Here is a 15,064-nt window from a genome sequence, read left to right as displayed (position 1 = left end):
GTGTATATCCATGAAATATATACTAGTTGGGAATCACTAATTATTCCAATCCCAGGCCTAAGATTAAATTATCATTTATTCTGAGATACTACAATGTAAAGTGAATTGAGGAGGTTATTTAAATAGATCATTTTAAAAACAAACTTTTACTTGGATCTATATTGACCATATTTTCTTTTCTTTTACAATTTGCTATTTATCCTCCCAACGTAGACTATCATTTAAAAGAACAGTATGATTTACTAAGTTTTCACTTAGTGAAGATTTGCATTGCAAATTAATTCAAGACCCCTAACAAAGGACTGCATAAATGAATTTATATCTTTTTAACTTGAACACATTCATCTACTAAGCAAAATCTTCTCCAGTTTCACTTGATACAGTATTTTTTGGTAACTTTATTTTTATTATATCAGTAACCCATATTTACCATAGTAAATTAGTAAATACAATTAAATCAGGGTTTCTCAATCTCAGCACTATTGATTTTTGGGCTGAATGATTTTTCCTTGTGGAGGGCTGTCCTGTATGTGAGGATATTTAGCTGCATTCTCAGCGCTATTAGAAGTGAGCTGCATTCTCCCAGTTGTAACAAACAGAAGTCTCAGATATTGCCAGATGTCCCTGAAGGAGAAAAACTGTCCCCAGTTGAGAACCAATAAGTTAAATTAAAAGAAAACAAAATTAATTTATATCCTTATGATAAATTTTCTATGTATTACAAACACATGAACAAATTAAAAAAAATATTATCTCATGTATTGTTTGTTACTGCTCTTCTGCAGCATATATTATGAACACTTAAACTATAGTTGATTTGCAATAATATATTAGCTTAAGGTGTACAACATAGGGATTCAATATTTTTATAGATTATAATCTATTTAAAGTTATTATAAGATATTGATTATACTTGCTGTGCTGTACATTACATCCTTGTATCTTATTTATTTCATACATAGTAGTTTTTTAATATATTTTGCATATTAACCTTTATCAGGCATATCATTTGCAAATGTTTTCTGCCATTCCATTAAGTTTTTTTTCACTTTGCTGGTGGTTTTGTTTGTTTTATCACGGTATACAGTCATTTTTGTATATTGTTGAATTTACTTTGCTAATATTTTGTTGAGCATTTTTGCATCCATATTCATCAGAGTTTTAGCCTGTAATTTCCTTTTTTTATGTCTTTGTCTGGTTTTGGTATCAGGGTAATGGTGGCCAGGTAGAATGAATTTCAGAGTCTTCCCTCCTCTTCAGTTTTTTTGAATACTTTGAGAAGGATAGGTATTAACTCTTCTTTATAAATTTGGTAGAATTCCTCCATGAAGCCATCTGGTCCTGGACTTTGCTGGGAATTTTTTGATTACTGATTCAATGTCAATAGTAGTGATAGGTCTGTTCAGATAATCTATTTCTTCCTGATTCAGTTGTAGAAGATTGTATGTTTCTAGGAATTTATCCATACCTTCTAGATTGTCCAGTTTGTATATAACTGTTTGCAGTATTCTCTTACAATTGTTTGTATCTCTGAGATATCAGTTGTAATTTCTCTTCTTCCATTTCTTTGTGTGTGTGTGTGTGTGTGTGTGTGTGAGAGTATCTGGGTTCTCTCTCTTTTTTTCCTAATGATCCTTGCTAAAGGTTCATCAATTTTGATTATCTTTTCAAAAAAACAGTTCTTGGTTTCATTGATCTTTTCTTTTAGTTTTTTGTGTGTGGGGGTTCTTTTTATTTATTTATACTCTGATCTTGATTTTTACTTTCCTTTTGCTGATTTTGGGCTCTGTTTGTTCTTTTTTTTCTAATTCCCTTAGATGGTAGATTAGGTTGTTTATTTGAGAATTTTTTTTGTTTGTTTCTTGAGGTAGGACTGTATCACTATGAATTTCCCTCTAAGAACTGCTTTTGCTTCTTCCCACAGATTTTGTATGGTTGTGTTTTTGTTTTCATTTGTCTTGAGATATTTTCTGATTTCCTTTTTGATTTCTCCATTGACCCAGTGTTTTTTTATTAGCATGTTGTTTAGTCTACATGTGTTTGCCTTTATTTTTATTCCTGTAATTGATTTCTAGTTTCATACATTTGTGGTAGGAAAAGATGCTTGATATAATTTCTATCCTCTTAAATTCGTTGAAACTTGTGTTATGGCCTAGAATGTGAACTATCCTGGAGAACATTCCATGTGCACTTGAAAAGAATGTGTATTTTGATGCTTTTGGATGAAATGTCCTGTAGATATCTATTAAGTCCAAATGCTATAATGTGTATTATGAACACTTGTTCACAAATAAGCCTATGTCTGCTTCATCATTCTTAATGGTTACATAGTATTCCACTGATTAGATAGAATATAGTTTATTTGCTCAATTACCTATATTTAGATACTGAAGTTATTCCCAATCTTTCTCACAGACAATAATGTGATAAAAGTGCTCACTTGGCTGGCTAAGATATTCTTGGGTATCACTTGCTTTCCCTAAGAATTTTACATATTTTGTTTCACTGTCTTCTGATATTAAAAATGGTTGGAGAGAAATATAAGTCCAGTATGATTGTCTCTCTCTTGTATATTCTCAATTGTATGCTCAGTCAGGGCAGTGAAGCATTCTCTATCCTCAAAGTTGAGAAATTTGGTCTTTAAATAGTCAACTTTTGTTTTTGATATTTCCTGGAGTAGAGTGTTCTTTTCATTGTTGAGGCACAATTCCACATTCTTTCCAATGAGGTTTTGTTCTATCTTTAAAGTAACTTTCATTTTCAGTTGTTGGTATCCCTCCTTCAATGACACCAATTTTCCTTATGTTGTATTATCTCTTTGTTATTTTCTCCTAAGTGCTTTAATTTCTTCATTTTCCCCTTTGCATTCATTGTGAATCATACAATCCTTCATTTAACATCAGTGTTTCAGCTTTCTTTCCCCTTTAGCACTTTTTTTTCTTTTGGTATCTTTATTTTAATTATACCAATAACCCATATTTACTATCATAAGTTAATAAATGCAATTAAATGTGGGTTTCTCAGCTTTGACTCTAATGACAGTTGGGGCCAGAAAACTCTTCATCGTGGGGTGTGGGGGTCTCCTGTGCGTTGCTGTATATTTAAGATTCATTGATCCTTGTGACTTATTAGTTCTTGAATATTGTTGTTCTGGTCCTCAATTGGTTTCCTTAGCTCCCTTTACTTCCTCTATTTGTTTGTAAGTCAGTGTGATCATGTTTTTGTTTATTAACTGAATTAATATTCTTCTTAAATTCTTCCATACCATGAAGCTCTATCAGTAATATGTTTTCTATTTCCTGAGTAATACGTTTTATGTTTTTCCAAAAGGGGTCATTTTTCTGTTATATGTGGAGCTTCTCTCTTTCTCCTTTACTGTGTAGCACAGATACCACGCTCTTCATTTTCTTGCTCATCACTGACACAGGCCATCTCTTTATTATTTTTGTTCTGAAATAGTGTGTGCAAATTCTCTTTGATTCACTGTCCACCTTATCTGAGATCAGTTGTCTACCTCTCTGAGAGCTGGAAAGTGATATTCAACTCCTTTCCTAAGTCTGTGCCAGTGGTAAAAATTCTGGGGGGGGAAAGTAGATGGGAAACTGTTCAACTGGACCAGGGTCATCTTGATCTAGTTGGTAGTGTGTGCTGTCACCATTCACATTTCCTTGATGGTGGTGAAGAGATATATCCTTTGGCATCAAATCATTCCTGCTTTCAGCACAGAGCTTCCAGCCTTTTTTGCTTCAGTCAGACAGATCAACCCAATTGTTCTCTCTTCCTGATATACCTGTTGCCATACAGCAGGCATTTCCAAACCCTGAAGAGATGCAACTACGAGCATTAAAAAATATTTTTATATTCAATTTTTTTCACTTTTATTGAGATATAATTGATATGCAGCGTTGCATAAGTTTAAGATGTACAGCATAGTGATTTGACTTAAATACATCATGAAATGATTACCATAATGAGTTTAGTGAACATTCAGTATCTCATATAGATACAAAAGAAATAGAAAAAAATAGTTTCCTTGTGATGAAAATCTTTAGGATTCACTCTTTTAACAACTTTCATGTATAACATACAGCAGTATTAATTATATTATTCATGTTGTACACTACATCCCTAATATTTATTTATCTTGTAACTGGAAGTTTGTGCCTTTTGACCACCTTCATCCAATTCCTCCTCTCCCTAACCCCTGCCTTTAGTAACCACGAATATGACCTCTTTTCATATGAATTTGTTATGTGACTGTTTTTGAAGTATAGTTGACTTACGACACTATGTTAAGTTCCTGGTACACAACATAGTGATTCCATACTTCTATACATTTCAAAATGAACATCATGATAAGCCTAGGTGTCATCTGTCACCATAGAAAGATATTACATAATCATTGACTATATGCACCACACATTATATTTCATACGTATGACTCATTTAGTTTTTAACTTTAAGTTTGTACATCTTAATCTCCCTCACGTCTCTCCTCCATTCACCCCATCCCCTCTGGCAACCATCTGTTTGTTTTCTATATCTATGACTGCTTCTGTTATGTTCGTTTGTTTTGTTTTTCAGACTCCACATATAAGTGATATCATACAATATTTGTCTTTCTCTGACTTATTTCAATGAGCATAATACCCTCTAGGTCCATCCATGTTGTTGCAAATGGCAAGATATCATTCTTTTTTTAATGGTTGAGTAGTATTCCATTGTGTGTGTGTGTGTGTGTGTGTGTGTGTATATCTCACATCTTCTTTATCCATTCATCTATTGATGTGCCCAAAGGTTGTTTCCATATCTTGGCTACTGTAAATAATGCTGCAATGAACATAGGGATGCATGTATCTTTTCAAATTAGTGTTTTTGTTTTCCTCTGATAAATACCCAGGGGTGGAATTGCTGGATAATATGGTAGTTCTAACTTAATTTTTTGAGAAATCTCTATACTGTTTGCCATAGTGGTTGCACCAATTTACATTCCCAACAACAATGTATGAGAATTCCCTTTTCTCCACTTTCTTGCCAATACTTGCTGTTTGTTGTCTTTTTGATAATAGCCATTCTGACAGTGTGAGGTGATACCTCATTGTGGTTTTGATTTACATTTTCCTAATGATTAGTGATGTTGAACATCTTTTCATGTGCCTGTTGGCCATCTGTAGGTTGTCTTAAATGTTTATTCAGGTCATCTGCCCATTTTTTAATTGGGTTGTTTGTGTTTTTGATGTCAAGTTGTATGTGTTCTTTGTATATTTTGGATATTAACCACTTCTTGGATATATCATTTGCCAATATCGTCTCCCATTATGGGGACTTTTCATTTAGTTGATAATTTTCTTTGCTGTGCAAAGGCATTTTAGTTTGATGTAGTCCCATTTGTTTATTTTTGCTTTTGTTTCCCTTGCCTGAGGAGACATATCCAAAAGAATATTGATAAGACTGATGTCAAAGAACATACTGCTGATGTTTTCTTCTAGAAATTTTATGGTTTGGGGTCTTACATTTAAGTCTTCAATCCATTTCGAGTTTATTTTTGTACATGATATGAGAAAGTTGTCCAGTTTCTTTTGCATGTACCTGTCCAGTTTTCCCAATACCATTTATTGAATCTTTAACCCATTTTGAGTTTATTTTTGTACATGGTATGAGAAAGTTGTCCAGTTTGATTTTTTTGCATGTACCTGTCCAGTTTTCCCAATACCATTTATTGAAGAGGCCGTCTTTTCCCCACTGTACATTCTTGTCTCCTTTGTCATAGATTAGTTGACCATTTATGTTTGGGTTTTCATTTCTGATTTTATTTATTTGGGCCCTCTCTTTTTTTCTTGATGATTCTAGCTAAAGGTTTATCAATTTTATTTTTTCGAAGAACCAGCTCTTAGTTTCATTAACCTTTTCTGTTGTTTTTTTTTTAGTATCTATTTCATTTACTTCTGCTCTTTCTTCTTTCTTTCTTTCTACTAACTTTGGGTTTTGTATAGTCTTCTTTTTCTATTTCTTTAGGTATAAGGCTGATTGGTTATTTGAGATTTCTCTTGTTTTCTGAGGTAGGCTTGTATCACTATAAACTTCCCTCTTAGACCTGCTTTTGCTATATCCCATAGATTTAGGATTGCTATGTTTTAATTTATATTTGTCTCCAGGTATTTTTTTGTTTTCCTGTTTGATTTCTCCAGTGATCCATTGGTTGTTTAGTAGCATATTGTTTAGACACCATGTGTTTGTGTTTTTTGTGGGTTTTTTTTTCTTGTAGTTGACTTCTAGTCTCAAAGTTTTGAGGTCAGAAAAGACGCTTGATATGATTTCAATTTTCTTAAATTAACTTAGACTTGTTTTGTGGCCTAGCATGTGATCTATCCTGGAGAATGTTTCATGTGCATTTGAAAAGAATGTGTACTCTGCTGTTTTTGGATAGAATGTCATACACATATAGTTTGTCTGGTCTAGAGTATCATTTAAGACCAGTGTTTCCTTATTGATTTTCTGTCTGAATGAATGATCTGTCCATTGATGTAAGTCCTGTAGTATTATTGTGTTACTCTCAATATATAAACTGGTTGTTTATATTTTTTTAATGTATTTAGGTGCTCCTATATTTAGTGCATACACACACACACACACACACACACTATTGTTATATCCTCCTGTTGGATAGATCCCTTTATCCTTATGTAATATCCTTCTTTGTCTCGTTACAGTTCTGTTTTAAAGTCTCTATTGTTGGTTATAAGTATCACAACCCCAGCTTTCTTTTCCTTTCCATTTGCATAAAATACCATTTCCAGCTTCTCACTTTCAGTCTGTTTGTGTCTTTAGATTTCAAGTTAGTCTCTTGTAGCCACCATATATATGGGTCTTGTTTTTGTATCCATTCCGCCACTCTGTGTCTTCTGATAGTATTTGGTCCATGTATATTTAAAGTAATTATTGATTGGTATGTACTTATTGCCACTTTGTTAATTGTTCACAAGTTGTTTTTGTGGTGTTTTTTGTTCCTTTCTTCTTTTTTTTGGTCATTCCCCTTGTGGTTTGATGACTGTCTTTAGTGTATGTTGGGATTTCTTACTCTTTTTTTTGTGTGTGTATCTATTACAGATTTTTTGTGATTACCATGAAGTTTATATATATATGTACATATATAGATATAGATAGATAGATAGATAGATAGATAGATAGATATATGATTTTAATTTGCTGGTCTCTTACGTTTGAATGCATTTTAACAATCCTGCATTTTTACTTCCCACCACATTTACTGTATTTGACATCATATTTTACAGACTTTTGTGTATCCCTTAACTAGTTATTTTGGGTATAGGTGATTTTACTACTTCTGCCTTTTAACCTTCCTACTAGCTTTATAAGTGGTTGATCTACTACCTTTACTGTACAGTTGCCTTTACCAATGAGACTTTTCCTTTCATAATTTTCATATTTCTGGTTATGGTCTTTTCTGCTTTTCTTTTCTGCTTAGAGAAGTCCTTTTAACATTTCATATAGAGCTTGTTTTGTGGTACCAAACTCTTAGCTTTTGCTTAACTGTAAGACTCTTTTTGAAATCTGAATGGTAGCCTTGCGAAGTAGATTATTCTTGGTTTTAGGGTTTTTTTCTTTCATCACTTTAAATATATTACTTCACTCCCTTCTGGCCTGCAGTTTCTACTGAAAAGTCAGCTGATATTACGGGAGTTCCCCTATATGTAACTTGTTACTTTTCCCTTGCTGCTTTTAACATTCTCTCTTTGATTTTTGCCATTTTAATTACAATGTGCCTTGGTGTGGAGATCTTTGGGTTGACCTTGTTGGGACTCTCTGTGCTTTCAGGACCTGGATGCCTGTTTCCTTTCTCAGGTTAGAAAAGTTTTCAGCTATTATGTCTTCACATATGTCCTCTGTCCCTCCCTCTCTCTCTTCTACTTCTGGGACCCCTACAGTGGGGATGTTAGTATGCTTGATGTTGTTCTAGAGGTCTCTTAAACTGTCTTCTTTTCTTTTTGTTCTTTTTTCTGTTTAGCTTATTTTCACTACTCTTCCTGTTCAGTGGTCTGTTCCTCTGTATCATCTAATCTACAGGTCTGTTGATACCTTCTAGTGTATTTTTTTATTGCAGTTTTGTTTCTTCAGCTCTGTTTGGTTCTTCTTTATATTTTCTGACTCTTTGTTAAACTTCTCACTATGTTCATCCATTCTTCTCTCTAGTTTTTTGAGCATCTTTATGATCATTACCCTGAATTCTTTATCAGGTAGATTGTTTAATCTCCACTTCGCTTAGTTCTTCTTCTGGGGTTTTATCTTGTTTCTTCATTTGGAACATGTTCCTTTGTCACCTCATTTTGCCTAATTCTCTTTTAGATATATAGGTCAGTTACAATGTTCTATCTTGGAAGAGTGGCCTTATGTAGGAGAAGTCCCATGGGGCCCAGAAGTGCACTCTCCTTTGGTCACCAGAAGTATATGCTCTAGGGGTGCCCTTGATGTGGGCTGTGTAGTCTCTTGTGTTGTGGTGGGTCTGACTACTATGGGCACTCTGATAGGTGTGGCTGGCCCCTGGACCAGTTAGCTGCCAAGTCTTGCCTAGTGAGGATGCTGCTGGCCACTGGTGGATGAAGCCAGGTCATGGAATGGCTGGCTGCATAGCTCAGGGAGTCCCAGTCCTGGTACTGTTCTGCTGGTGGGCAGGGCCAGGTCATGGAGTGGCTGTCTGCATAGCTGGGGATCCTGGAGCTGGTGTCAGCCTGCTGGGGAGCAGGGCTGGGGCCTGGGAGTTCCACATCTGGTGACAGCCTACTTGTGAGTGGTCTGGGTTGCAATGCAATTGGCTGCAGGGATGCAGGGATCCTGGAGGTAGTGTCAGCCCTGTGGTGGTTGGGGCTGGGACCCCACACAGGCAGCTGCTTATCCTGGGGGAGTCCCAGGACTGGTGCTGATTGGCTGGTGAAGGGTGTCAGATCGCAGTGCTAATAAGCCAGGGGCAGTATTCCAAAATGCAGCTCACTGGCACCAGAGTCCTCAAGATAGAATGGGTTCCCCAAAATGGCCACCACCAGCATCTATGTCCTTGGGATGAGTCCCAGTTGCCTCCTCCCTCTCAGGGAGGGTTTCCAAGGTCAGCAAGTGGATCTGACCAGGCTCTAACAAATTATTGCTTCTGCTCTGGGTCTCAAAGATTGTGAGATTTTGTGTGCACTCTTTAAGAGTGGAGTCTGTTTCCTACAGCCCTCTAGCTCTCCTGAAAGTAAGCCCCACTGGCCTTCAAAGCCAGGTATTCTGGGGGTTCTTCTTTCTGGTGTGGGACCCCCGGGCTGGGGAGCCCAATGTGGGGCTTGGACCCCTTGCTACTTAGGCAGAACCTCTGCAATTGTGATTATCCTCCTGTTTGGGAGTTACCTACTTGGGGTAGGAGTTTTGACTATACCATGTCTCCACCCCTCCTACCCAACTCATTGTGGTTACTTCTTTATATCTTTAGTTGTACAAGATTTTTTCTGCTAGCCCTCAGGTTGTTCTTATCAATAGTTGCTCTTGAAATAGCTGTAATTCAGGTGTGCATGTGGGAGGAGGTGGGCTCAGGTTCTTTCTACTTCACCATATTGGCCCCTCCCCCCTCAAATATGAACATTTTTATGGCTATTGAGCATACCAAAAAACTGCCTCCAGAAAGGTTTTACTGATTATAAAGTAATTGCCACCTGAAAGGGGAGTATCTATTTCCCTGTATTCTTGCCAACCTTGCTTATCCTCTTTCTTATTGTTAATATAACTGGATTTTTGTAAAAATTAAAAAATAAAACTATAAAAATACATCTTAGTGTATTTCATCAAATGTATTCAAATATTTTATGATCATTTTTTGAAATCCACAGGCAATATCTTAAAGCTTATAAAGGTCAATGTGTCCACACAAACTGTATAACATTCTAAACAATCAACAGAAATGTAAAGGATTCTTACTTAAAAGTTAATGTGTAAAAAGGCATCTTTAAAAGGCAATTTTTAAAGCAACTATATAAAACTAGGGGTGATTTGAAAAAGAACAATAAACAAGACATAGCGTTGAAGGTGGGAAAAAATGACTTTTTAAATAAAGGTCCAAATGTTTTTTAAAAAGTAATAGGTTTTTCTTTGGAATCCAGAAAGCAAGGTTACTAACTATTCGTCTCATGAACACATGCACAAAATGATCACTATCTGATAAGGTCACCTGACTGTAATCCCATGAGATAATATAAATGAAGAGCTGGAAAGAAAACCCAACCTATGCCTTTATTAACACATGTAACTCCTAATACAAGGCCTCCTACCTACCTATCTGTCTATCTATCCTGTATCTAGAACAGCTTTATTGAGAATTCATATACTATAAAATTCACCCTGAAAAGTATACAGTTCAGTGGTTTTTAGTATATTCAAAGAGTTGTGCAACCGTCACTGCTATCTAATTTCAGACCATTTTTGTCACCCCAAAAGAAAACCCATTAACAGTCACTCCCCATTCTCCTCTCCTCTCCAGTCCTGGCAACAACTAATCTACATGCTATCTCTATAGATTTGTGTACCATGGACATTTCTTAAAAGTGGAATCATATAATATATGGCCTTTGTGACTGGATTCCTTCATTTGGTTTAATGCTTTCAAGGTTCATCCATGCTGTAGTATTCCTGTACTTCACCCCTTTCTATTCATGAACATGGATATACCCCATTTCTTTTATCCAGTCATTGGCTGATGGACATTTGGGTTGCTTCCACTCTCTGGAAAAACTTTCTGCAAACAATTTCTTTATTTTAATAGATTGCAGTTTATCTAGTCTTTGTTTGTAGCTTGTGCTCTTAATACAAGGTCTTTTAAACCCCTCAGGGGAAATAATTATAAGGATTTAGAGTACATGAATAGTCAACATTAAAAGACAACTGAAAATTAACTCCAAATAAGAACCTCCAAATCTTCCAGTCTATCCCAGCTTCTGTCTGATCTTTGAGAACAGATCTCTAAATAACTGTTACATAATGACTGTATTTCATTTCTTTCTTCTGTAGCTAGGAGAAGAGCTAGAAGGGCTCCCAGTTTAAAAAAACAAACAAACAAAAAAACATGCCACCACACACTGCCTCTGCACACACAAGAGAGGAACAAGAAAAAGGATATATTTTTCCATAGTTGGCATATAAAATCTAATTGATTTGTGATGTTTGGCATAAGGTACCTAAGAATTGCAACTGGCCTATTTTGAATATTAAAATATGAGACGAGACTTCTGGACCTAAAATTTCCAGAATAATAATGATACTTCTATCTAAATTTTCTCCTACTTCTATGATAATACTCTCTCCAGCCTTCACCCTTCCTGCCCCTCTGCCTTTTGTCTTGTGGGTGGTCATCATTTTGTGTATCAGGGAAGGCAATGAATTAACAAAAAGGCACTTGGAATTAGGTCCCTAGAAAATGGCCCCTGCCTTATGTCTTACTGTGTGAGTGTGGAAAGGTGCCATTCCCATTATAGTCTATACAACTTGTCCAACTGCACAGGACGATCTTTCAGCTTTAAAATTTTCCTTCCCAAGGTACAAGGTACACTAAAAAGGCAAACGATTCAAGCACCCAGCTTGCTAAACATCTTTGCCTCTAACACTCTTTCAAATTATCCAATGCTATCAGCAGCATAACTATACTGGATTTGGGTCCTGACAGGTTTAAAACAAAAAGCACTAGCTTTGGATTCAGAATATCAGACTTCAAGCCTGATCAGTCACATATCGGTATTGTGTTCTTAGTCATGTTCTTACCTGCCCTGAGATACATACCACCTGTAAAACAACTCATCTGTAATAGAGGAATGATAGATTCACAGGGATGCTAAGAGGACTAATTAAGACAACAGCTGTAAAGTTCCTGGAACAAAGGAAGCACTGAATCAATGTGAGCTCCTCTGATGTGAAAGTAATGCATAAAAAAACAGTAGATTTAGACCATAGAGCCGTGCTGTCCAAAATGGTAGCTACCAGCAACAAGTGACTAATAATTATTTGAAATTAAATAGTCTTTAAAATTCAGTTCTCTGTGCTTAATGGTCATATGTGGCTGTATAATGGATGGCACCAACTTATCACTGCCATCATCACAGGAAGTTCTACTGGGCAAAGATGCACTAGAAGTGACAGAATTTCACAAGAACCAGAAGTCCAGAAGCCTAAATTTTTGCCACTAACTATGTAACTTTAGCAGAGCAACTTTGTATCACTATGTTTCCCCAAAGATAAAATGAAATAATGCCTTTACAACAATATTGTAGGGATCAGCTGCATCGAAATCACTTTTTCCTTTGCTTTCTTCTCATCTTCCCAGGACCCTAAGATTAAATTATGCACAAAACATTCTCTAGCAAGGACCACTTTGAGTATGACTCGATAGGTATAGCTCTTTGGGAGTTCAGTATTCATAGCCATGATTTGATATTATTCCAACACACCTGTAAGTAGTTAAGAATAGCGTATGATGGGCTTCCCTGGTGGCGCAGTGGTTGGGAGTCCGCCTGCCGATGCGGGGGACACGGGTTCGTGCCCCGGTCCGGGAGGATCCCGCGTGCCGCGGAGCGGCTGGGTCCGTGGGCCATGGACGCTGAGCCTGCGCGTCCGGAGCCTGTGCTCCATAGCGGGAGAGGCCACAATGGTGAGAGGTCCGCGTACCGCAAAAAAAAAAAAAAAAAAAAAAGAATAGCGTATGTTCAGACGCACAAAGAGCTATGTACAGGCAGTTCTTGTGGTGATGCAAAGAAGCAAATTAACATAATTTAAAAGGTTTTCATTGGCAAATGGCCTTTTGCAGACTAGTCAATTTTCACAGGGTTTAAAATGCAAAGGTCAAAGATCATATTTCCTATTTATTCATGTTTCACTTTAATGCCTAAATCTGCCTTTCCCAGGTTTGGAAACAATCATCTGTGCTGTCATTTTGAGGGTAATATATATAGAGAAGGGGTTGGCAAGCTTTTTCTGTGAAGGGCCAACAAGTAAATATTCTAGGGCCAGAAAATTTCTATCACAGCTACATAACTCTGCTAGTGTAGCATGAAAGCAGCTATAGACAAAATGCAAATAAATGGCATGGCTGTGTGTCAATAAAACTTTACTAAATAGTCCCTCGGGCCTTAATTTGCCAACTCCAGATCTAGAAGGATATGGAAGAACATAGCCTTTCTTGCTCTTCCTCACAATGTTTTTTTTTTAAATCACTATTATATGATTTTTCATTTATTTTAATTATTTGAACATATATTGTATCCTGCAAATAATCAGATTTTTAAATATTTAATTTAGAAATGTCAAAACATAATTTTTCCTCTCATTTTATTAAAACCTTGAATAAAAATAAAATAATTCTTTAGGATGATAATCTTTTTTCTTGCTGAAAGCAAACTGAGAGGGATGGACATAGCATATAAACTGTAAAATAACTAACTAAAAGTGATTCACAGATCCAGTCAGGTCATTTAAAATTTCCTGGCTATTTTACTAATTCATGAGTTGAATTACAACTTAAATAGAAAACTAAAATTGAGCAAAGTGCCTCAACGCCATTACTTCTTATGTGGACATTACTGTTCAAGACAAATACATCAAAGTCAAATATTTAGATGATTCAAGCAGCATCTATTCAAAAAACCTGGTAACCTGTATGCATGGGTAAGAATGGACTCCAAAGAAATGGTGAGAAATTAATAGAATAAAATCATGACATTTCAGAGTTGGAACAGTCCTTACAGAACAATTGGTTCAACATCTTTGCTCTATTGTTGATGACTGTGGTTATCATCTTTTATTTTTCTTTTCCAGAAAACACTGCTTCTTCTTATTTGGATACCCAATTTCCTTATGGAATTACCTCTCCATTTCTTACTCTCAGCTCTGGTAGTTTGGGTGAGGGTGGTCTCGTTCTCAGGCCAACAAGTGGGTATTTAACCCAGTCTGGACTCATCAGAGCCCTGTAAACTCCTGGCCAGAGGACTGGTTCAGGGATAGGTTCCTGACCTAAAGTTGATCATCTCAATTCTGGAATGTGTCTTAGAATTACCAGGAGAGAACCAACCTCACCTTCCTCCCTTCTCTTCCTTCTTCCCTTCCTTCCCTCCCTCCCCTCTTTCCTTCTTTCCTACCTTTCCTCTCTTCCTTCCTTCCTCCCTCCCTTCCTTCCTTCCTCCCTTCCTCCCTCCCTCCCTCTCTTCTCTCTCTCTCTCCCCCTCTCCTTCTCCCTCTCCCTCCCACCCTCCTTTTCTTCCATCCTTTACTCTTTCTTGCCCCCTGCCCCACTCCTTCTCCCTTAGGGATGCTAAGCTTGAGAATATGTACCTGGGATGGCCAGCAGCCATTTTGCACCTTGTGGAAATGGGCTGCCTGAGAATGAAACCAACACAGAGACAAGCTGGTATGAGATGCAGAGTTCACGTTCTGAGGCTCTGAGTTTCCAGATCTAGCCTTAACTGTAACCCAAAACATCTGCCTTTTGTAATTACAAGAACAAATAGTAATTACATAATTACTATTTCTTTTTTTTTAAAGAAAGTGTTTTTCTTAAGCTTGTGTTGGTTTTGTGCCACTACAAGAGAATCTATACAAATATGAGAGATTATTCAACCCGAAGAAGTGAATGTTGGTAAGTGAAAGGGTCAGGACTTTAACCTCCTCTAAATCTGATGCTGGTTCTAGGAGATAGACATGGTAGACTAGCAAATCCATTAAAATCTTATGTGCAAAGCAGTTTGGGTAGAAAAGTGTGTACTACTTTTCAAGCTTCTTGGATACTGAGTACCGTGTTTACACTGTCACCTCCTTTCATGGATATTCTTGCTTAGGATAGGGCCAAGTTTAACAAACACTAATCAAATTTAAAGGAAATTATTTTTCACCCTTACATATAGTACAGCTGAGACAAAGACTCGAAGGGGACACCAGAAGGTCAGAAAATGTAGGGCACCCTGGAGGAGGTAATGTATGGACTTCAGATCCACAACCAACACCAAGTGCCCCCACTTCTACTCTGTATTCAGTATAGCTGTGG

General features: G+C 36.6%; 1 protein-coding gene across 1 annotated transcript in view; it reads right to left on the bottom strand.

Moving 5' to 3' along the window:
- Positions 1 to 15,064, bottom strand: part of SUCLG2 (succinate-CoA ligase GDP-forming subunit beta) — a 304,560-nt gene that overhangs the window by 35,995 nt on the left and 253,501 nt on the right. The window lies entirely within an intron of this gene.

The sequence above is a fragment of the Mesoplodon bidens genome, assembly GCF_964165515.1.
Source record: "Mesoplodon bidens genome assembly, chromosome: 10".
NCBI lineage: Eukaryota > Metazoa > Chordata > Mammalia > Artiodactyla > Ziphiidae > Mesoplodon > Mesoplodon bidens.
Note: the sequence above shows the minus strand (reverse complement) of the source record. Positions and strands in the feature narration are given on the sequence as shown.